Source organism: Rhineura floridana, chromosome 3, assembly GCF_030035675.1.
Source record: "Rhineura floridana isolate rRhiFlo1 chromosome 3, rRhiFlo1.hap2, whole genome shotgun sequence".
In the NCBI taxonomy this organism is placed as follows: Eukaryota; Metazoa; Chordata; class Lepidosauria; order Squamata; family Rhineuridae; genus Rhineura; species Rhineura floridana.
In genome coordinates, this window is record NC_084482.1 from 220,656,696 (window position 1) to 220,679,531 (window position 22,836).

Sequence of the window (22,836 nt, forward strand, 5' to 3'; positions counted from 1 at the left end):
CCTGCAGTGGAAGGTTAAATAGCACAGGTGCTAAATCCATACCTTCAACATTCATCAGTCAAGGGGGAAAAGTGCCCTTACCCAGAGAGGCCACCGTCTCATAATTCTCCTCCATGACTTCCCTGTGCAGAGCTCTTTGGCCGGGATCCAGCAGGGCCCATTCCTCCTCCGTGAAATACACGGCCACCTCCTCAAAGGTCACCAGACCCTGGAAGGGCAACAGATCCTGGAAAAAGAAGAAGAGGCAGTTTCTCCAACATGTACCATTTGCTCAGCCAAAAACTTGAATAGCTTTCAAAGAAGATTGGACAAATCCATGGAGGATCAGGACATCAGTGGCTACGAGCCACAATGGCAATGCATTGCCTCCACTGCCAGAGGCAGTATGCTGGGAATTGCAACAGAGCAGGACACTTGGCAGCTATACTTTGGTTCATATCGTACTAATAGCCTGACCAGTGGGGCACGCTGGGATTAATTAATTAATTAATTGATTTTATTGCATTCATATACAACCCCATAGCCGAAGCTCTCTGGGTTGTTTACCAGAAAAGCAATATAGAAATCTAATAATACATTTTAAAAAGCAATTTAAAAGCACATGCTAAAATGCCTGGGAGAAGAGGAAAGTCTTGACCTGGTGCCGAAAAGATAACAGTGTTGGTGCCAGCCTCACCTCTTCACAGAAATTATTCCATAATTTAGGGGCCACCACTGAGAAGGCCCTCTCCCTTGTTGCCAGACTCCGAGTTTCCCTCGGAGTGGGCACCCGGAAGAGGGCCTTAGATGTTAAGCGTAGTGTACGGGTGGGTTCGTGTCAGGAGAGGCATTCCATCAGGTATTTAGGTACCAAGCCGTGTGACTCTCTTGAAGCTGTCCCACTCTCTTTTTCTTTGCATTTCTTTAGTACAGTTACTTTTTATTTAGCTTTTGTGGGGGTGAGTATTTCTGGATTTTACACTGCTCAGACACAATTGCAGGGCAGAGCTTCATTGACTCTCGAAAAAGATCCCACCTCTCCAAGAGTGTATTTTAGGAGTTTTGCCAGAGTTCTGCCAGACACATGTCACCGGATCACAAGTAGGGCGAGTGCTCATGTGTTCAGGTCCTGTTTTCAGGCTTCCCACAGGCATCTGGTCGGCCACTGCAAGAACCGGCTGCTGGAACAGACGGGCTACTGGCCTGATCCGGCAGACTCTCCTTATGCAGCCTCAGAGGTAGTATTCTCCCAGAGCCCTCCCCGCTATGCTCAGGGAGACGCACCCCAGCTGTCCCCTCGGTCTCTCCCCCAATGATCCTTCCCTTACCTGATTGGGCTGCCCAGCTGCTCTTTCCACTCTATCCCACAAAAGAGACAATCCGGACGGTGCCTCTGAGGCCATGGCGCTGCCTGAGAGGGAGGAGTAAACTAGGCCAGCTCTGGGACTCCCACAGCTTTCACCACGATGCACGTTTCGTAGGAAGCAGCTCTCAAGGGCCTGCAGGGGAGAGACGGAGGATGGGAGGTATTTCATTCTTCATGCCAATTTGGGTTTCAGAGGTTTGAATATTATAAGCAGCCTCAATGCAAATCAATAAATGGCACATCCCTTTCCTCTGTTGTTTTCCCCCACAATGCTTGATTTGCAAAAGGCCTTAAAGGCCCCAAATCTCTCTCAGAACATTCTCCAGTTTCTTCCAGACTTTTCTCCATGCTTGGGCACCTCTTGTGTCTTTAGCCACCCCCAGGAATTTCACCCATCTTGGACCCCTCGCCTCTCATCTCTGCTTCCGCTTCCGCAAAGCCTTAATTCCTGCTCACCACAGAGTGTCTTCTCCACGTTGTGAATCATTTCAGGCTTTTATTATTGGGCCCTTTTCATCATGGATGTAATAGTGACAAATAGTGGTAACAAGAGAGGAAGCTCTAGGCTTAGTGTACAATATAAAAACTGGCAAGTCACTGGGCCCGGATGGCATCCACCCGAGAGTTCTCAAAGAACTCAAATGTGAAATTACTGATCTGCTAACTAAAATATGTAATTTGTCCCTCGGGTCCTCCTCCATGCCTGAGGACTGGAAAGTGGCAAATGTAACGCCAATCTTCAAAAAGGGATCTAGGGGGGATCCTGGAAATTACAGGCCAGTTAGCCTAACTTCTGTCCCTGGAAAACTGGTGGAAAGTATTATTAAACCTAGATTAACTAAGTACATAGAAGAACAAGCCTTGCTGAAGCAGAGCCAGCATGGCTTCTGCAAGGGAAAGTCCTGTCTCAGTAACCTATTAGAATTCTTTGAGAGTGTCAACAAGCATATAGATAGAGGTGATCCAGTGGACATAGTGTACTTAGACTTTCAAAAAGCGTTTGACAAGGTACCTCACCAAAGGCTTCTGAGGAAGCTTAGCAGTCATGGAATAAGAGGAGAGGTCCTCTTGTGGATAAGGAATTGGTTAAGAAGCAGAAAGCAGAGAGTAGGAATAAACGGACAGTTCTCCTAATGGAGGGCTGTAGAAAGTGGAGTCCCTCAAGGATCGGTATTGGGACCTGTACTTTTCAACTTGTTCATTAATGACCTAGAATTAGGAGTGAGCAGTGAAGTGGCCAAGTTTGCTGATGACACTAAATTGTTCAGGGTTGTTAAAACAAAGAGGGATTGCGAAGGACTCCAAATAGACCTCTCCAAACTGAGTGAGTGGGCGGAAAAATGGCAAATGCAATTCAATATAAACAAGTGTAAAATTATGCATATTGGAGCAAAAAATCTGATTTTCACATATACGCTCATGCGGTCTGAACTGGCAGTGACCGACCAGGAGAGAGACCTCGGGGTTGTAGTGGACAGCATGATGAAAATGTCGACCCAGTGTGCGGCAGCTGTGAAAAAGGCAAATTCCATGCTAGGGATAATTAGGAAAGGTATTGAAAATAAAACAGCCGATATCATAATACTGTTGTATAAATCTATGGTGCGCCTGCATTTGGAATACTGTGTACCGTTCTGGTCGCCTCATCTCCAAAAGGGTATTATAGAGTTGGAAAAGGTTCAGAAGAGGGCAACCAGAATGATCAAGGGAATGGAGCGACTCCCTTATGAGGCAAGGTTGCAGCATTTGGGGCTTTGTAGTTTAGAGAAAAGGCGGGTCAGAGGAGACATGATAGAAGTGTATAAAATTATGCATGGCATTGAGAAAGTGGATAGAGAAAAGTTCTTCTCCCTCTCTCATAATACTAGAACTCGTGGACATTCAAAGAAGCTGAATGTTGGAAGATTCAGGACAGACAAAAGGAAGTACTTCTTTACCCCGCGCATAGTTAAACTATGGAATTTGCTCCCACAAGACGCAGTAATGGCCACCAGTTTGGATGGCTTTAAAAGAAGATTGGACAAATTCATGAAGCACAGGGCTATCAATGACTACTAGCCATGATGGCTGTGCTCTGCCACCCTAGTCAGAGGCAGCATGCTTCTGAAAACCAGTTGCCGGAAGCCTCAGGAGGGGAGAGTGTTCTTGCACTCGGGTCCTGCTTGCGGGCTTCCCCCAGGCACCTGGTTGGCCACTGTGAGAACAGGATGCTGGACTAGATGGGCCACTGGCCTGATCCAGCAGGCTCTTCTTATGTTCCTATGAAAAACTTAATTTGCACAGGTATTAATTCCATGTCATGCCCCTGACAGTTGGCATAAAAATAGGTTTTGCACACATTGTAAAGAAATACTGGGCATGAATTTGGTTAAATGACTCCATCTTGGAGCTTCCTGGGGATGCAAGACACCTCCAGTCTTTCCATCAGAAATATGCAGAGAGGAACAGTGAGATACATTCAGTCTGGTTCAGCTCACTGGCCAATGAAAAGCATATGAAGAACTACTTGCAATACATCCATGTCAAGATCAGCAGGATGCCTTGTTAGTACCATCCACTCGTATAATCCAAGTTAACCTTTAGACATTTCTGGACTACAACCCCCATCTTCCCTGGCATTTGGCCATGTTGTCTGGGGCTGATGGGAGATGCAGTCTAATAATACCTGGAGGGCACCAGGTTACAGAACGCTGCTCCAAGTTGAGCAGGTGATGCACGAGGTGGAAAGCTTAACAGCAAACTCATCTACTGTATTGGGTTGAACAACTGAGGCAATAAGTTGATTTAATTATTATTATTATTACCGATACATTTTATTATATTTTTATATTTCTATGCAGGCCTTCCTCTAATGAGCTCACCATGATTTGTCCCCCTCCTTTTGTCTTCACAACGACACTGTCACTGGGCCCAGGACACCACCTGAATTTCACTCCTGAGGAGGGATTTGAATCTGGGTCCCTGTGGACATAGCATTAGACTATGATTCCAATAATACAACAGACACACACACCTGCACAGACGTTGAAGGTCCCACACAGAGTGGATGTCCGAAATCTGGAGTGGCACATAAAAATTCTGCACAGTTTATCCTCACAACAATCCAGTGAGGTGGGCTGGGCTGAACAAAAGTGGTCACTGCCCCAGGGTCACCCAGGGACCTGCATAGATTTGGGGGGGGGAGATCTTAGACCCCTTACTTTTTTAGGAGCAGGCTCTCAGCAGAATCCCCATGTCTCCAGCAACCTGTGAGCCAATCAGCAAGAAAGGAGAGTGTATTAGCCACTGAGAAGAGTCTTCTAACATGCTTCCTTGTTCTTTCCTGATAATTAGAGTGAATCAGAGTGAAAGGAGGTGAAGTCAGCCACTGAGACTCTTCTCAGGAGGCAACACTTTGCCCTTCCATGCTTTTTGGCTCCTAGCTGTGAAGGCATTAACATGCATCTCATTCTCAACCCAGCAGGAACAGGATGGGAGGGGGCATGGCTATCATGAAGGGACCCTGCACTTCTGAATTTGCCACTACACTACTGTAGAGATGTGAAGGCCCATAACAACAGTGGAAAAATTTGGAGGGAAAGCAGTTTTTTTCTCCCCTCTCCTGTGCTCTGACCCCGCTCCTTAGAGTGCTCTGTATTGCTGCCCTAGGCACCTTCTGGGAGGAAGGGCAGGGTATAAATCTAATAATTAATTAATTGCGCTGAAGAAATGTCTGACTTGTTCGTGTCTACAAGAGACTCTACTATACACATGTCAGTGACACATCAATAGCTACACCCTCTCTGGCCTTTGACTGGAAATTGGCCCTTGGACTGCTGCTTGTGCGTAAATGTGGCCCTCGGGTTGAAGAATATTCCCTAACCACTACATTAGCCACAGGCTCTCATCCGAGACCACCTTACAGGGCTGTTGCGACCACTGCCAAGATATTGTGCTTTGGACAGGGGGGATGCTGGCCACGCCAGGAGACACAGACCCCCAGTCAGAGCTTGGAAAAGTTACTTTTTTAAACTACAACTCCCTTCACCCCAATCCAGTGGCCATGCTGGCTGGGGCTGATGGGAGTTGTAGTTTAAAACAGTAACTTTTCCAAACTCTGCCCCCAGCACCCCCACAGATGGACCAATCCTGCAAGAGAAGCTGAGGTCCACTCCTCTAGGGTCTTCCCCTCCATTACACTCCCATTACACTTCTGGAGAAGCCCTTCCCCTGGAGCCCAGCTGAGGAGGGGGCATTTATTCACCCATTTCCTCCATCCTCTGCCTTGAAAGCTTCTAGAAGCCCATTCAGACCCTGGTCAGGTTCAGATTCCTCTCTCCATCCCTCCATTTGTCTTCCCTGGCAGGAAGGAAACTGACCAGTCCCTCTTCCAGTTTAGGAAATCCAAAAGGGGCTCTTCCTCCAGCTCTGGGGCACTTTCTAGGGATTCCCAGAGGGAAGAGGGGCCTCTTCCATCAACCCCCTCCCCCTCCCAAAAAACAAATCTTCCTTCCCTCATCAGTCCCTTCAGGCCCAGGAATTGCAAAGGCAGCTCCCCTCCCCCAGCTGTGGCCCTCAAAACCAACACAGGACATCAACCCCCAACAGCTGCATCCCTTTGCCTGGGCGATGGCTTCCAAGAGGGCCTCGAAAGGCCAACCCCGCGGCACTTCGGACCCCCCTCTGCAAATGGATTGCATGCAGCAGGGGAGTGGGGCTCTTCCCTCCTTTTCCCTCACCCCCCAACAAAAATACCAAATCCCCCCCCTTGCACCTCTTTGCCCTCTGCACGCTCCCGCTTCCTCCTCTCTGGGCCTAATACTTTCTTTACCCGGAATACCAATGAAGACAGCCCTCCTACTTCCCCTTCAATATGCTCTCCCCCCTCCATGTGATTAAGACTTCCTGCCTCTCTAGGAACCAGAACTCCTTTCCTTAACCCATCGGAGGACTAAGTGGCAAGAGCTGCTTCTGCCCCCCCACTGCCAACAGTTTCCTCTCTCCCATCTGTCCCAATATTGCACCTCTTCTTCCTCTCTTGCCTCCCGCAGAAACAGTGGCAAGATAGGTGTGTGCGTGTGTGCTGTGTGATATATACAATATACACATTTGTGTGTAATAAGTAAAGTGTTCAGGAGGGACGGTGTAAAAGCTGGAACGGAACACGCCGGAATGGGCTCTTTAGAAAAGAAATTGATGCCAAAAACACTAGGATGTGTTAGAGACACATGAGAACAACATTTAGGAACAAAAACCATTCCGATAGCATTTTTATCAACCCTTTAAGCACCAAAATGCCCTCCGGAATGGAATGAACAGCCCCAAACGGCGACTTCCCAGCGAGCCAGACCTCTGAAATTCACCAGTCCCACATGACTACATGGGATGCATGCAGTAAGACACAAAACGTCCACGCAAACCACGTTCCGATACCTGTTCCGGGCTATAATACATTTTTACGTAAACCAGCCCAGAACAGAAACTTCCAAATCAGCCGGACCTACCAAAATTCACCAACCACACATGTTGCTGCCTCTCGTTGTGTTGGGAAATGGGAGATAGCACAGGATGACCCAGGAACCCCTGGGGTGATCAGCAATACCCTTTCTTGCTGTTTGTAGGTCTGCTAAGCAGCACTATTGGTGCTGCTATCAGGTTGCGAATGGCTGGTGAATTGGGGAGGGAGAGAGAAAGAGAGATTGGAGGGGCAAGTCGGCTGGCAGAAGGGGGAGAGAAATAGAGTTTGCCTTCTGTGAAATAGATGTGCTATCACAGGAAAAAAACTTGGTTCAAAGAAGTGCTCTTGTGTGCTTGGGCTCAGACTCCACCTCTGCCTTGTATTCAAGTTCTGGGCCAAACCTCACCAGTTTGCTTTCTGTGAAATGAGTTTCTGACACAACTACTTTCAAAATCAAGGTTATTAAAGTCTGGAACCTGTGGGAGGGACTCCTACTCATTGGGCAGAGCGCACGTGGTGGAGGCAGAACAACTTTTCAGTCAAAAGGCTCTCAGGCAAGAAGGCTGGAGAACAGGACCTTGGACAGCCACTGCCAGTCTGAGGGCCAAACTAGAGGAGATACCAATCATGCAACAAACAATTGCACGATGAGCTTTGCAACACTAAATTGAAGGTGCAGGGCAGCTGATCCCTAGTGGGGTCCTGACATGCACCTGTTATTTACATTGGGAACAACAACAATAACACCAGCTCACCAGTCTAATCACTTTTACTGGCTAGATCCCAAGGAAGAGGCAGGAGGAGACAGGAACAGGGAGTCCTTCAAGCAACCTAGTCCCCGAGTTCAGCAGTTGTGCAACTGACCTCCCAGTCAGTAATCTTCACACTTCTGATTCCCAGAAAATGGCATTCAGAGGCATACTGCTTCGCAGAGAGAAACTACAGGGAAGCATCATTAACAATTGCATAACATGGATTAGTTACACAACATGGATTAGTTTGGAGTTACCAGACCATTCATATATCTGGCCCAGAACTATCTATCCCAACAAACTGCCTCCCCCAATAATTTAAGCAGAGATTTTCTGCAGCTTTGCTGCCTTTCCTAAAGGCCCTTCTATTGCCTGGAGAAGCCATTTGGCTATGTGACCGCTGACAAAACCCAATTCTCACTCCTTTTCTCTATGCGCACCAGATGACAGTGAGGTCCTTCATTTGCCTGCTAGGAAATAGCATTGAGACCAGATGAGACTGTGGAGTGAAATCAGTTTGGAAAATGTATTTAAAATACATCAGCAGTAAACTAGTGAATTCATTTCACTTTATGAAAGATGTTAGAATAGCCAATACAAAAAACATCTAAGCAAAATAAAAACCATATTATACACAAAAATACATTTTTTAGTTATTTATATTAATAAAATGTGTACACTGCAGAAGAATTTTATAAAGAATAGAAAATGTACATTAAAATAGTCAATAAAAATCAACATTTAAAAAACACTAAAAATAAATAAAATCAACAGTTGAAGGTATGCCAAACTAAACTATATGAAAACACTGAGTAAGAAGACCATTAGAAACAAGGACTAGTATTATTTTATTTTCATTTATAAATCACTTCCCAGAAAGTATCTCAAAAATACCAACAATAAAAAAAACATTTCATATGCAAACCAATTAAAAACATTTTAAAATCCCACAGAGATCCTCCGTGACGCAGAGTGGTAAGCGGCAGTAATGCAGCTGAACCTCTGCTCAGGTCTGCAGTTCGATTCCAACGGAAGGAGGAAGTTGAATCTCTAGTAAAAGGGGTCGAGGTCCACTCAGCCTCCCATCGATCCGTGGTCAGTAAAATGAGTGCCCGGCATATGCTGGGGGGTAAAGAAAGACCGGGGAAGGAACTGGCAGTCCCACCTCATATTTATGGTCTGCCTAGTAAACGTCGCAAGACATCACCCTAAGAGTCGGAAACGACTCGCACTACAAGTGTGGGGACAACTATACCTTTTAAAATCCCACAGAAACAGTAATAAAGCTCTGCCCTTAAAAGGTTTGTTGAAAAAGGAAGGTCTTCTATAGGCACCACAGAAAAAAACACCTGTCTGATATGAAACAGGAGGAAGTTCAAAAAAGTAGATGCCACCACACAAAAGGCCAGGTTGCTCTATCATGCAGAGTGGACTTCCTAATGAGATGGTATGCGTAAGAGGCCATCTTCTGCAGACTTCAGTGATGGGCTGCATATATAACAGGTGAGATAATCTTTTAAGCATCCTGGCCCCAACCTGTATAGGGCTTTAATCTATGTAGCCTGCAAGATGAAGAATAAAGCTCCCATTGAAGTTCTTTCCATACTCCCTACATTTCAATTGTTTCTCCTGTGTATCCCCTGTGATGTAAGCCTACTGCTTTCATTGAATCTCTTTCCATACTCAGTGCAATAAAAAAGTTACTCCACAGTGTTTTTTCTGGCGAAGTAAGTGTGCTCTGACTGAACCTCTTTCCACTCACTACATTTAAATGGTTTCTCCCGTGTGGGTTCTGTGATTTAAAACAACGCTACTGCTTACACTGAAGCTTTTTCCACACTACCTGCATTTAAACGGTTTCTCCCCTGTATGGGTTCTTTCATGTACAGTACGGCTATAGCTCTGACTGAAGCTCTTTCCACACTCCCTGCATTTAAATGGTTTGTCCCCTGTGTGGGTTCTTTCATGTACAGTAAGGCTACTGCTCTGACTGAAGCTCTTTCCACACTCCCTGCATTTAAATGGTTTCTCGTCTGTGTGGGTTCTTTCATGTAAAGTAAGGCTACTGATCTGACTGAAGCTCATTCCACACTCCCTGCATTTAAATGGTTTCTCCCCTGTGTGGGTTCTTTGATGTGAAGTAAGGTGACCGCTCTGACTGAAGCTCTTTCCACACTCGTTACATTTAAACGGTTTCTCCCGTGTGGGTTCTTTGATGTGAAGTAAGGTTACTGCTCTGACTAAAGCCCTGTCCACACTCCTTGCATTTAAATGGTTTCTCCCCTGTGTGTGTTTGGTGATGTAATTTCAGGCTAAAGCTTACTCTGAAGCTCTTTCCGCACTCACTGCATTTAAATTGTTTCTCCCCTGTATGGGTTCTTTGATGCAAAGAAAGGTGACTGCTCTGACTGAAGCTCTTTCCACACTCCCTGCATTTAAACGGTTTCTCCCCTGTATGGGTTCTTTCATGTACAGTAAGGCTACTGCTCTGACTGAAGCTCTTTCCACACTCCCTGCATTTAAATGGTTTGTCCCCTGTGTGGGTTCTTTCATGTACAGTAAGGCTACTCCTCTGACTGAAGCTTTTTCCACACTCCCTGCATTTAAATGGTTTCTCGCCTGTGTGGGTTCTTTCATGCAAAGTAAGGCTACTGCTCTGACTGAAGCTCATTCCACACTCCCTGCATTTAAATGGTTTCTCCCCTGTGTGGGTTCTTTGATGAGAAGTAAGGTGACCGCTCTGACTGAAGCTCTTTCCACACTCGTTACATTTAAATGGTTTCTTCACTGTGTGGGTTCTTTGATGTGAAGTAAGCTTACTTCTCTGACTAAAGCCCTGTCCACACTCCTTGCATTTAAATGGTTTCTCCCCTGTGTGTGTTTGGTGATGTAATTTCAGGCTAATGCTTACACTGAAGCTCTTTCCGCACTCACTGCATTTAAATGGTTTCTCCCCTGTGTGTGTTCTTTCATGTAATCTAAGATTACCACTCTGACTGAAGCTCTTTCCACACTCTTTGCATTTAAATAGCTTCTCCCCTGTGTCGGTTCTTTGATGCAAAGTAAGGTCACTGCTCTGACTGAAGATCTTTCCACACTCACTGCATTTAAATTGTTTCTCCCCTGTATGGGTTCTTTGATGCAAAGTAAGCTTATTTCTCTGACTGAAGCTCTTTCCACACTCCCTGCATTTAAATGGTTTCTCCCCTGTATGGGTTCTTTGATGCGAAGTATGGTGACCGCTCTGACTGAAGCTCTTTCCACACTCCTTGCATTGAAATGGCTTCTCCCCTGTGTGGGTTCTTTGATGTGAAGTAAGCTTACTTCTCTGACTAAAGCCCTGTCCACACTCCATGCATTTAAATGGTTGCTCCCCTGTATGTGTTGTTTGATGTGAAGTAAGCTTACTTCTCTGACTAAAGCCCTGTCCACACTCCCTGCATTTAAATGGTTTCTCCCCTGTGTGTGTTCCGTGATGTAATTTCAGGCTACTGCTTACACTGAAGCTCTTTCCGCACTCACTGCATTTAAATGGTTTCTCCCCTCTATGGGTTCTTTGATACGAAGTAAGGTGACTGCTCTGACTGAAGCTCTTTCCACACTCCTTACATTTAAATGGCTTCTCCCCTGTGTGGGTTCTTTGATGTGAAGAAAGCTTACTTCTCTGACTAAAGCCCTGTCCACACTCCATGCATTTAAATGGTTGCTCCCCTGTGTGTGTTCGGTGATGTAATTTCAGGCTACTGCTTACACTGAAGCTCTTTCCGCACTCACTGCATTTAAATGGTTTCTCCCCTGTGTGGGTTCTTTGATGCGAAGTAAGGTGACTGCTCTGACTGAAGCTCTTTCCACACTCTTTGCATTTAAATGGCTGCTCCCCTGTGTGGGTTCTTTGATGCGAAGTAAGCTCACTGCTCTGACTGAAGCTCTTTCCACACTCCCTGCATTTAAATGGCTTCTCCCCTGTATGGATTCCTTGATGCGAAGTAAGGTGACTGCTCTGACTGAAGCTCTTTCCACACTCCCTGCATTTAAATGGCTTCTCCCCTGTATGGGTTCCTTCATGCAAAGTAAGGTGAGCGCTCTGACTGCCGCTCTTTCCACACTGCATGCATTTAAATGGTTTCTCCACTGTGTGTGTTCTTTCATGTAATCGAAGGTTACCACTCTTACTGAAGCTCTTTCCACACTCTTTGCATTTAAACGGCTTCTCCCCTGTGTGGGTTCTTTGATGCAAAGTAAGGTCACTGCTCTGACTGAAGCTCTTTCCACATTCCTTGCATTTAAATGGCTTCTCCCATGTGTGGGTTCTTTGATGCGAAATAAGCTCTCTGCTCTGACTAAAGCTCTTTCCACACACCATGCATTTAAATGGTTTCTCCCCTGTGTGTTTTCGGTGATGTAATTTAAGGCTACTGCTTAGACTGAAGCTCTTTCCACACTCTCTGCATTTAAAAGGTTTCTCTCCTGTGTGGGTTCTTTTATGTGAAGTAAGATGATCGTTCTGAGTAAAGCTTTTTCCACATTCCCTGCATTTAAATGGTTTCTCCCCTGTGTGGGTTCTGTGATGTGAAGTAAGGCTATTTTTTACACTGATGCTCTTTCCACATTCCATGCATTTAAATAGTTTTTCTCCGGTGTGTGTTCTTTGATGAAAACTATGACAAGTAGAGGATTTCTTGCTCCCATTCTTTGGCTGCTTTCTTTCAGACGTTTTTGGTCCCCTGTGATTTCCAAATATCTCTTTTTGACTCTCAGCCTTGGCTATTACCAGTGGCACCATCTGTGGTTTTCTATAATTCTCATTCTGCCAGTCACCTGCTGAGGGGGAAGAGGGTTGAAAAAAACACATTGGAATTACAAGGCAAAAACAAAGCATTTCATCACAGATGAAGCCCAATTATCTGCTTCTCTATTTTTACATCTCCATTATTCTCCCCCTTTTATCTTTGCATGGCCCTCCCTCCCTACTCAATATCTATATAAACTCGCTGACAAAACACCTCTCGGCAGTAAACTCTCACCCTCCTGTCTTGGCAAAGAGACACTTAACCTGTCTTCTATATGCCGACGACATTGCCCTGTTATGCCAAACGCAGGTGGGCTTACGTCATCTCTTAAGAGAACTTGCCTCCTTTTGTGTGGATGAACTTTTGAGAATTAACTATGCGAAATGCAAGGTTTTAGTTTTCGCCAAAGTAGACATAAACACCGCTGGCAAATTGACAACCATATTATTGACCAAGTCAACGCCTTCAGTTACCTTGGCATTGCATTCCATCCCTTAGGTTCTTGGAATGCGCATTTTGTCCAGTCTGCTGCGACTGCACAGAAATCAGCCAGAGCTTTACTGACCTTCTTTTATACAAAGGGCGGTCAGTACATTCCGGCAGCAGTCCAGTATTCAATGCCAAGGTGCTTCCTCAACTGCTTTACGGGACCCAAATTTGTAGTGGAGGCAATTACGCATTGTTGGAGAGGGTACAATCTAAATTCATGAGGTCCGTTTTGGGCGCTCAGAGATGTGTCCCCAATGTGAACTTGCGCTTGGAATTAGGTGCCCTTCTGATTGAGACCCACGCTTGGATATTAAAATTTAACTACTGGATGAAGCTGCTATTTTTACCCACTGGATTGCCCCCATTAACTTTGGAAGATTCCTTCCAATCTCAATGGCAACGGGTAATGATTCACAAACTCGGAACTCTCAGTTTTTCGCTCCCAGCGATTGGTGCCCTAGGCCATACGACCGCTAAAACAACAATTATCCAACGCCTCAAAGATGTTGAGTATCAGAACTACATGAGCCTAGTTGCCGCTTATTCACAATGCAGTATTAATGTAAATCCCTGTAACTTGGCCACTTACATTTCAAGTTTATCTACCCCGAAACTCAGGAGAGCTTTTACCCTGGCACGATTCAATGTTCTGCCCTCAGCACTAATGGAGGGTAGATACAGGGGAGTCGATTATTATGATCGAACTTGCCCCTGTGGAGTAGATGCGGTGGAGGCAGTGAACCTTGTACTACTTTGCTGCCCTTTTTATTCAGATCTCCGCCTTAAGTTCATCTCCCCACTTTTATCTAATATTCCTCTGAGCCCAGAAGCTATGATTTTACAATATTTAATGGCAGATTCAAAATCACGGATCACTCTGAGGTCGCCTCGTTCTGCACAGCTGCTATGGCTCGCAGGAGGGACCTAATGCGATGTCTATTAGATCAAGGTTTTAGCTAGATTACTATGTGTACCCGGTTTTAGCTTTTTAGCTTTCTCACTGCACTGATACTGTATTCTATAATATCCCCACTCTGATATTCAGAGGATCCGTAATTATACTGCTGGTCTTGGACCGTAATAAAGATTTGGTGTTTTCTTTGCGTCGCCAGATGAAAGCAAGGTTACCTGAATATCCTGCAGTCTCACACAGCAACATAAATTCCTTTCAGGTCCATATAACACTTGATGTCACTAAGCCCAGATTTGTCTGGGTTTCCTCCTACTGCTATACAACTGTGATATATATTTCTAAAATAATATGCAATGAAAAGTGGGGTGTGGGGGAAGAGAAGGGCAGCAAGACTGCAGAACAGGACAAACTGGGCACAGCTCACTTCTCCTTGATTCTTAATAATTTGACTGCAGTCAAAAGAGCCGGTCAGACAGAAATATAGGAACAAATGAAGTTGTGATATACTAAATCAGACCCTGGTCCCTCGAGCTCAGTACTGTCAATACTGGCTGGCAGCTGCTCTGCAGGTTTTCAGATAAAGACACTTCCAAATTCCACCTGAAGATTCAAGGGATTAAACTTAGCTGAACTAAGACAGGGATGGCCAAAGACCAACACTACACGAGTTTGCAATGATGCTCTGAACCGTAAGGGGAATGCCCGACTGATCTCTCCCCTCATCAAAGCCCTGTACAATTAGATCTTGTTCTTCTAGCCAAGAGACTAAGCCCAGGTTTGACATTTCTTTCAAAGATACAGATAAACTAATTAATTCTGAACTGAAATTATTCTCCTCTTTCCAAAACAAAGAACGATCTTAGATCTCCTGGAGATGAATAGCACAGGGACATGTAGATCCAAATGTCTCTTGTGGACAAGAAACTGTTCAAAAACCTCAATTCAGTGACACTGTGGAAACCAATCCAGCTATCTTAATTTGGGGGATTTCTCAGCAGATGGGAAGGAAACTTCAACCTGGATGCCATTCCCCCTCCTTATATGAACAACCTGGCTGGATCAGACCACAGACCTATCTATTCCAGCATCCTCACAGTGCCAAACTGGATGCAGATGGGAAGTCTACAGGGAGCACATGAAGGCATCACTTAGCTCCAGCTGTTTTTCTGATTCCAGAGATATCACATCTATTTATTCATTTATAGGCTCTTTGTATACCGCTATTTCATTAGAAACGTCAAAGCAGTTTACAACACGTTAAGAAAAGGCAACCACCATAAAATTAAAAACATCAAATATACAATAAAAACAAAGGTCAACTGTTGTGAAAAGAGCATGCTCTTAATTGCCTGCCTGGTGCAACACAACGGTTTTCAGCAGGCGCTTCGAAGTTAAAACAGAAGACGCCTGCTGAACCTCTGTTGGCAGAGCTTTGCAGAGAACTGGGCCGATGACACTGAAGGCTCAATTTCATGTCAATGTTCAAATCATTTAAACTCTATGAAATCTAGTTTCAAAGGAGATGAAGCTTCATCATATATAGGGAGTAATTTACAAATGAATGCAAGCAAGAGTGAATTCGTTACAAGAAATTTTAAATGTCTGTACGCAAAGCACAGTAGCAAGCTGGAGGATGCAAAGGGAGACATCCTGGTTTGCTCCAAGAAAGCTAAACTGAGGAAGGTAACCTGGAAAGAAGGTGATGTGGAAGGCTAGTGACCAACTAATTTCAGAGATGAAAGGGAGACATCCTGGATAAACTGAGGAAGGTAACCTGGGACGCATGTGCAAGAAAGGAAGATGCTTTAAATGCAATTATAATGAAAATATAGAGGTACTGATTAAACAGAAATTATAACTTTAGGGTTTCTATAGGTTTCAATTAATCATAAAATGGCACCAGTATTTGTTAGGGAAAAGCTTTAAAAGAGCAGGTCACTTTGGGTCACCAATGATTGATATTTGAGGTTTAGAAAGTCTCGAAGGTCACAAAAATCAAAACCAAAAGGAGATAGAAACCACAAAGTTTAATCTCAAAAAGTCAAACAAGCGTGCACTTTGAAAACAACCTATGTAATCAGGACAGACACTTTCCAGGAAAGGAGATGTGGAAGGCTAGTGACCAACTAATTTCAGAGATTTGACATTAAAACATCTTTAAGTAAGAGGGGGGAACATCCGTGAGGGTATATAAAGAACACGTCATCACTCCCTGACCATCCAGAGGCGGATCCTATGTTCTCTGAGCTACCACTTAGTCCCAGCAGCCTGGGCATTGCTTTTGGAGCATGGGGGTGCCCCTCTGCTGAGTTCCTCAGCTGGCAGAGTAAGGAAGATCTTTCATGCCTACAAGCTACTTCATTGCTGCTAAGGATCCATTGGAGAAGCTTTGCTGATCTGAGAGCAAGTGTGCATGCTTGTAATTTTCCTCTTTCCTCTTTTAAGAAAGCATTTATATTTGATGTCTCACTTTTGATTACTGCTGAAAATAGAGAGTGCTTCAAAGGCACATAGCACACGCTATTGCCAACCCTACACCTATGTGGGGGAAGCGTATTTGAGGTGTTGGGGTACTCCCTCTGGGTTCCTGGAGACCACCAAGATTCAGTGTTGTGAAATCCTTCTACAGCTTCCCTGAGTAATCTTTCAAGTCCATACCTACGGATCTCTCCCTTTCATCAGAGCCACATACAACTGGATCATGCTCTTCCAGCCAAGAGGTGAAGCCTAGTTTTGACATTCCCAAATTATCCTCTCCTCCCCAAAGCAAACAAAGATTTTAGATCTGGAACTGATTAGTACAGGGACCCAAATTATCCCCCTGACCAGTTGCCTGGAGGTGTACATAAATCTCAACTCAGGGGCTCTGTGGAAACCAATCCAGCCATCTTAATTTGGGGGATTCCTCAGCAGGTAGAAAAGAAACTTCAGCCTAGTGGCTCTTCCTCAGAACAGCCCTGTGGAATCAGACCACAGGCCTATCTAGTCCAGCATCCTCACAGTGCCTGATCAGATGCGAATGGGAAGTCTACAGGGAGGACAAAGGCACCACCCTCCGATCTGACATCAGATGTGCAGCAGATAAAGGTGAGGCTTCAAAAGAACCACCAGCACCTTGAAATGGGCTGCCAATTGCTCCTTTGCTGGACTGGGGCACACTTGCACCTGCCAGTCAGCTGATCAGCGGTTGGAGGGGGCTTTGCTCAAGGAAGGGGAAGCTGTTTCCATTGGATGGAAATCACTTCTCCCTCCCAGCGCCGCTCTCTGAAGCAGCCCCATTCAGCTCCTGAAGTTGAAAGAAGCAGTGTGGGGTGGCAAGCCAAGGGTTCAGCTTGGCTGTGGGTGCCTGTTCCCTTTCGGAAGCCACTGCTTTTTAGAAAGATCGGCTGTGCATGGGACTTCTCTGGCAGGCAGCCCATCCGAAAGGCACCTTTTTCCCCTCCCCCCCTGCTCAATGAAAGGAGGGGGAAGGGTGCTTCAGAGAGCACTTTGCAGCTTTAAGACAGTCACTGTGCTCCCAATGGGGCAAGGGTTGCACACAGGTCCTGCTTGCTTGCTTCCTATAGGCATGCTGCCATTGGCCTGATCCAGCAGGCTCTCTTAAAGACATCAAAGATGTTCTCCAGGACAACTCACACCCTGATGGGTCAATTAATCTGCAACGAATCATATTACACAGGAAGTGAAAAATCCTACAATTTCCAAACCAAAATGGGGCCTCAACGCAGCTGAACATCTACCTGTTGATGTCGCATCTTTGGGATACTGGATAAAGGGATCTTTTCTTTCTTCCCAACACGAATGGAGGTCCGACTCTTTGAAGGAAATAGACAAGACTAGTTACTTTTGACCAGAAAATATTCAGCCGTTATAAACAGAGATTTTTATAGATAAGAAAAGGTATAATTTTGATCTGGTAAGTCCTGCTCTCGGTGAATAGAACAGAGTTGTGTGGACCAAGTAGGGTCAGTCTGGCACTTGTGAACATGCGTCCACTGGGCATGAAGCTCATCTTGAAATGCCTGTTGGGGGTGAACCTAGTAAAGCCAGCTTCTTAGTAGGCTGCAAACTACTAGGGCAGAACCTAGTAAAGTCAGCAACAGTGGATGCAATTCACTGTGTCACAGGCCACCTGTATTTATAGAAATTGGCCATCTCCAATTCTTTATAATTGATTTACATAAAATTATGTGTGGAAAAGTAGCGCAAACAATACAAGCCAAAACATAAGTAAAAAGACAAGCTGCCAGTTAAAGTGTCTTTTGTCCTTTGAGTTTTGTTTACAGTAGTTCCAAAATAAATTCTTTCCCGTAAAGTATCAACATTTTATAAGGAGTCCGGGCATTCAGCCAATGATCATGTCTATATATGGCTGAAGCTGTACAGGGGTGAGTCCGGAGAACTTATTAGAATACAACATCAGCATCAAGATGCAGGTTAGGATGAGAGTTCAAATGATGGAAACAAGAGTATAGTTGTAATATGAGCATGAACTGACAGAGTCTAGATCAGGGTTTCCCAACCTTTGGTCCACAGATGTTGCTGGACTACAGTTCCCATAATTCCTGACCATTGGCCATGCTGGATGGGGCTGATGGGAGTTGTAGTCCCACAACATCTGTGGCTCAAAGGTCGGGAAACCCTGGTCTAGATAGATACAAACTAGAGCTATAAAAGACAGACAGCCTTGGGGATTTTTACCAGTTGTCCGTGACACTGGTCGAAGAAAGAACCACCTGCTCTGAGTGTTAAGGTCCACACGCAGCAAAGGTGAGATCACTCCTTTTCAGATGGAAATGTGACCTATGCTGTCCTTTGAAATGCAACACGTTAGCGTACATCCCCTTTGTATGTGCTGTGTAAGACCTATGTTCTGATATGTGGCTATGTCCACAAAGTATAGTAAATTAGACGTGTTAATTATACATAGACACTGATAAAAATTTCCTTTGTTGTTCGGCCATTAGATATTCCTAGACCTAAAAAGATTCTTGGCTGCGATCTCTGGCCACTTGGTTCACCTGGTCAGACCTAACTGCCGGCAAAAACTGATGGGTAAAAGTAGCCTAAGGAGTAAAATTGGTCTTCTCAGATGAGATGACATTGCAAGTCGTATGCACAGGACATCACCTGGTCAGGAGAGAGAACTCCCTCAGCTAACCAATGTGGGAATCTGCTTTGAAACCTTTCCCAAAAGTGGATAAAACTGAACTCCTGGTCCCACTCTGGGTTCCAGTTCGTGCGGTTCCTTTTGCTGCTTGAAATCTCTCTTAGCCCCAGATGTCAACTGGGGTCTGACTCCATCACCCTCCCCTGCTTTTCATTCATCACCGCAGGTTCCTGCCTTCTCTGGACCCTTTCCTGCCGGAGCAAACGTCCCCTTTCAAGGGCGCTGCTGCAATTCCAGCTTTCCCGGGATCTCTGCTAGCTGAGGGAACGGCCCTTGTTCCAGCTGCCAAGGAGCCTTTCTCGGGGTCCCTCTTGCCTGCTGCCTTTGCTGTGTCCCTGCCTGAGTCAAAGAGTCTCTGTGCTCCAGTTCTGCTTCCAGACTTCCTACCAGGGCTGGCAAAGCTAAATCTTGCTCTCTGTCCTGTCTTCTGGAGCTCATTCCCTACAAATTGTAGCCTCCACCTCCGCTTCCTCTTCTCCAAACTGCCGATCTTCCTGCTTCAAAGACAAAAGCTGACCTTTCGGCAGAGGAAGGAAGAGGGAGGAGGCAGGAGGTGCTCCCGGGAGCATCTCTTCCCATTGGGGGTTTAGAGTACAAGGCACAGAGTGTCAATCATCTGTTGAGGATGCAGGAGAAGATGCTCTGCTGGAGTTTGGGAGCTCCTGCCCTCTCCTCCTCCTGCTGCAAGGTAAGATTTTTCATCATGGGGCAGCAGAAGGTGGCAGGGAGGGGCACTTTTCGCACTGAATGATCAAAAAGCCCCAAGAACAGAGGAAGCTGCATTCTACCAGATCAGAGAATTGGTCCATCTAGTCCCGCCTGCTTACAGCAACTAGCTGTGGATGTCACGCAGAGAAACATCTTTCCCAGCACCTCCTACCGGATCCTTTCACCCCTCTTGGAGCTGCCAGGGACTAAACCTCGGACCTTCTACATGCAAAGCAGGTGTTCCCCTTCTGAGCTGCAGTCCCTCCCCAAATATCCAGGGCCCAGGCACCCATTTCCACGACAGCATCCCTGCAGTGGAAGGTTAAATAGCACAGGTGCTAAATCCATACCTTCAACATTCATCAGTCAAGGGGGAAAAGTGCCCTTACCGAGAGAGGCCACCATCTCATAATTCTCCTCCATGACTTCCCTGTGCAGAGCTCTTTGGCCGGGATCCAGCAGGGCCCATTCCTCCTCCGTGAAATACACGGCCACCTCCTCAAAGGTCACCAGACCCTGGAAGGGCAACAGATCCTGGAAAAAGAAGAAGAGGCAGTTTCTCCAACATGTACTATTTGCTCAGCCAAAAACTTGAATACCTTTCAAAGAAGATTGGACAAATCCATGGAGGATCAGGACATCAGTGGCTATGAGCCACAATGGCAATGCAATGCCTCCACTGCCAGAGGCAGTATGCTGGGAATTGCAACAGAGCAGGACACTTGGCAGCTACACTTTGGTTCATATCGTACTAATAGCCTGACCAGTGGGGCACGCTGGGATTAATTAATTAATTAATTTTATTGCATTTATATACAACCCCATAGCCAAAGCTCTCTGGGTGGTTTACCACAAAAGCAATATAGAAATCTAAAAATACATTTTAAAAAGCAATTTAAAAGCACATGCTAAAATGCCTGGGAGAAGAGGAAAGTCTTGACCTGGCGCTGAAAACATAACAGTGTTGGCGCCAGGCTCACCTCATCACAGAAATCATTCCATAATTTGGGGGCCACCACTGAGAAGGCCCTCTCCCTTGTTGCCAGACTCCGAGTTTCCCTCGGAGTAGGCACCCGGAAGAGGGCCTTAGATGTCAAGCGTAGTGGACGGGTGGGTTCGTGTCAGGAGAGGCGTTCCATCAGGTATTTTGGTACCAAGCCGTGTGACTCTCTTGAAGCTGTCCCACTCTCTTTTTCTTTGCATTTCTTTAGTACAGTTACTTTTTATTTAGCTTTTCTGGGGGTGAGTATTTCTGGATTTTACACTGCTCAGACACAATTGCAGGGCAGAGCTTCATTGACTCTCAAAAAAGATCCCACCTCTCCAAGAGTGTATTTTAGGAGTTTTGCCAGAGTTCTGCCAGACACGTGTCACCGAATCACAAGTGGGGTGAGTGCTCATGTGTTCAGGTCCTGCTTGCAGGCTTCCCACAGGCATCTGGTCGGCCACTGCAAGAACCGGCTGCTGGAACAGACGGGCTATTGGCCTGATCCGGCAGGCTCTCCTTATGCAGCCTCAGAGGTAGTATTCTCCCAGAGCCCTCCCCCCTATGCTCAGGGAGACGCATCCCAGCTGTCCCCTCGGTCTCTCCCCCAATGATCCTCCCCTTACCTGATTGGGCTGCCCGGCTGCTCTTTCCACTCTATCCCACAAAAGAGACAATCCGGACGGTGCCTCTGAGGCCATGGCGCTGCCTGAGAGGGAGGAGTAAACTAGGCCAGCTCTGGGACTCCCACAGCTTTCACCATGATGCACGTTTCGTAGGGAGCAGCTCTCAAAGGCCTGCAGGGGAGAGATGGAGGATGGGAGGGATTTCATCCTTCATGCAAATTTGGGTTCGAGAGGTTTGAATGTTATAAGCAGCCTCAATCCAAATAAATAAATGCACGTCCCTTTCCTCTGTTGTTTTCCCCCACAATGCTTGATCTGCAAAAGGCCTTAAAGGCCCCAAATCTCTCTCAGAACATTCTCCAGTTTCTTCCAGACTTTTCTCCATGCTTGGGCACCTTTTCTGTCCTTTGCTACCCCCAGGAATTTCACCCATCTCGGTCCCCTCACCTCTCATCTCTCCTTCTGCTTCCGTAAAGTCTTTAATTCCTGAGCCCCACAGAGTTTCTTCATCACATTGTGAACCATTTCAGGCTTTATTATTGGGCCCTTTTCATCAGGGATATAATTAAAAATTTAATCTGCACAGATATTAATTCCATGTCATCTCCCTGACAGTTGGCAAAAAAATAGGTTTTGCACACATTGTAAAGAAATACTGGGGGTGAATTTGGTCAAATGACTCCATCTTGGAGCTTCCTGGGGATGCAAAACACCTCCAGTCTTTCCATCAGAAATATGGGGAGAGGAAAAGTGAGATGCATTCAGTCTGGTTCAGCTCACTGGGCAATGAAAAGAGTATGAAGAACTACTTGCAATACATCCATTTCAAGATCAGCAGGACACGTTATTTGGTACCATCCACTTGTATAATCTGAGTTAACCTTTAGACATTTCTGGACTACAACTCCCATCTTCCCTGGCGTTTTGCCATGTTGTCCAGGGCTGATGGGAGTTGGTCCAACCATACCTGGAGGGCACCAAGTTACAGAACACTACTCCAAGTTGGAGAGGTGATGCATGAGGTGGAAAGCTTAACAGCAAACTCACCACACAGGGTTGAGCAACTGGGGTAATAAGTTGATTTGCTTATTATAGGTTTATCCAAACATTTCAATATATTTTTATATTTCTGTGCAGGCTTTCCTCTAATGAGCTCACCGTGGGAAACATAATTTGTCCCCCTCCTTTTGTCTTCACAACAACACTGTCACTGGGCCCAGGACACCACCTGAATTTCACTCCTGAGCAGGGATTTGAACCTGGGTCTCTGTGGACATAGTTCAGCATTAAACTGTGATTCCAATAAATAGACACACACACTTCCACAGATGTGGAAGGTCCCACACAGAGTGGATGTCTGAAATCTAGAGTGGCACATAAAAGTTTATCCTCACAACAATCCAGTGAGGTGGGCTGGGCTGAAAAAAAGTAGACCCAGAGACCTGCATAGATCTGGGGGGGGGGAGAGGTCTTAGACCCCTTACTTTTTTGGGAGCAGGCTCTCAGCAGAGTCCCCATGTCTCCAGCAACCTATGAGCCAATCAGCAAGAAAGGAGAGTGTATTAGCCACTGAGAAGAGTCTTCTAACATGCTTCCTTGTTCTTTCCTGATAATTAGAGTG

General features: G+C 45.7%; 1 long non-coding RNA gene and 1 pseudogene across 1 annotated transcript; both read right to left on the minus strand.

Annotated features, from left to right (window-relative positions):
- Positions 1-12,352, minus strand: part of LOC133381720 (zinc finger protein 208-like) — a 30,883-nt pseudogene extending 18,531 nt beyond the window's left edge.
- Positions 1,313-6,175, minus strand: LOC133381730 (uncharacterized). The gene is made up of 4 exons (XR_009761717.1): positions 6,099-6,175; positions 4,546-4,591; positions 4,207-4,306; positions 1,313-1,478 (listed from the first exon to the last, which is right to left on the minus strand). It is a non-coding gene; the product is annotated as an uncharacterized LOC133381730 (long non-coding RNA).
- Positions 12,353-22,836: the final 10,484 nt, after the last annotated feature.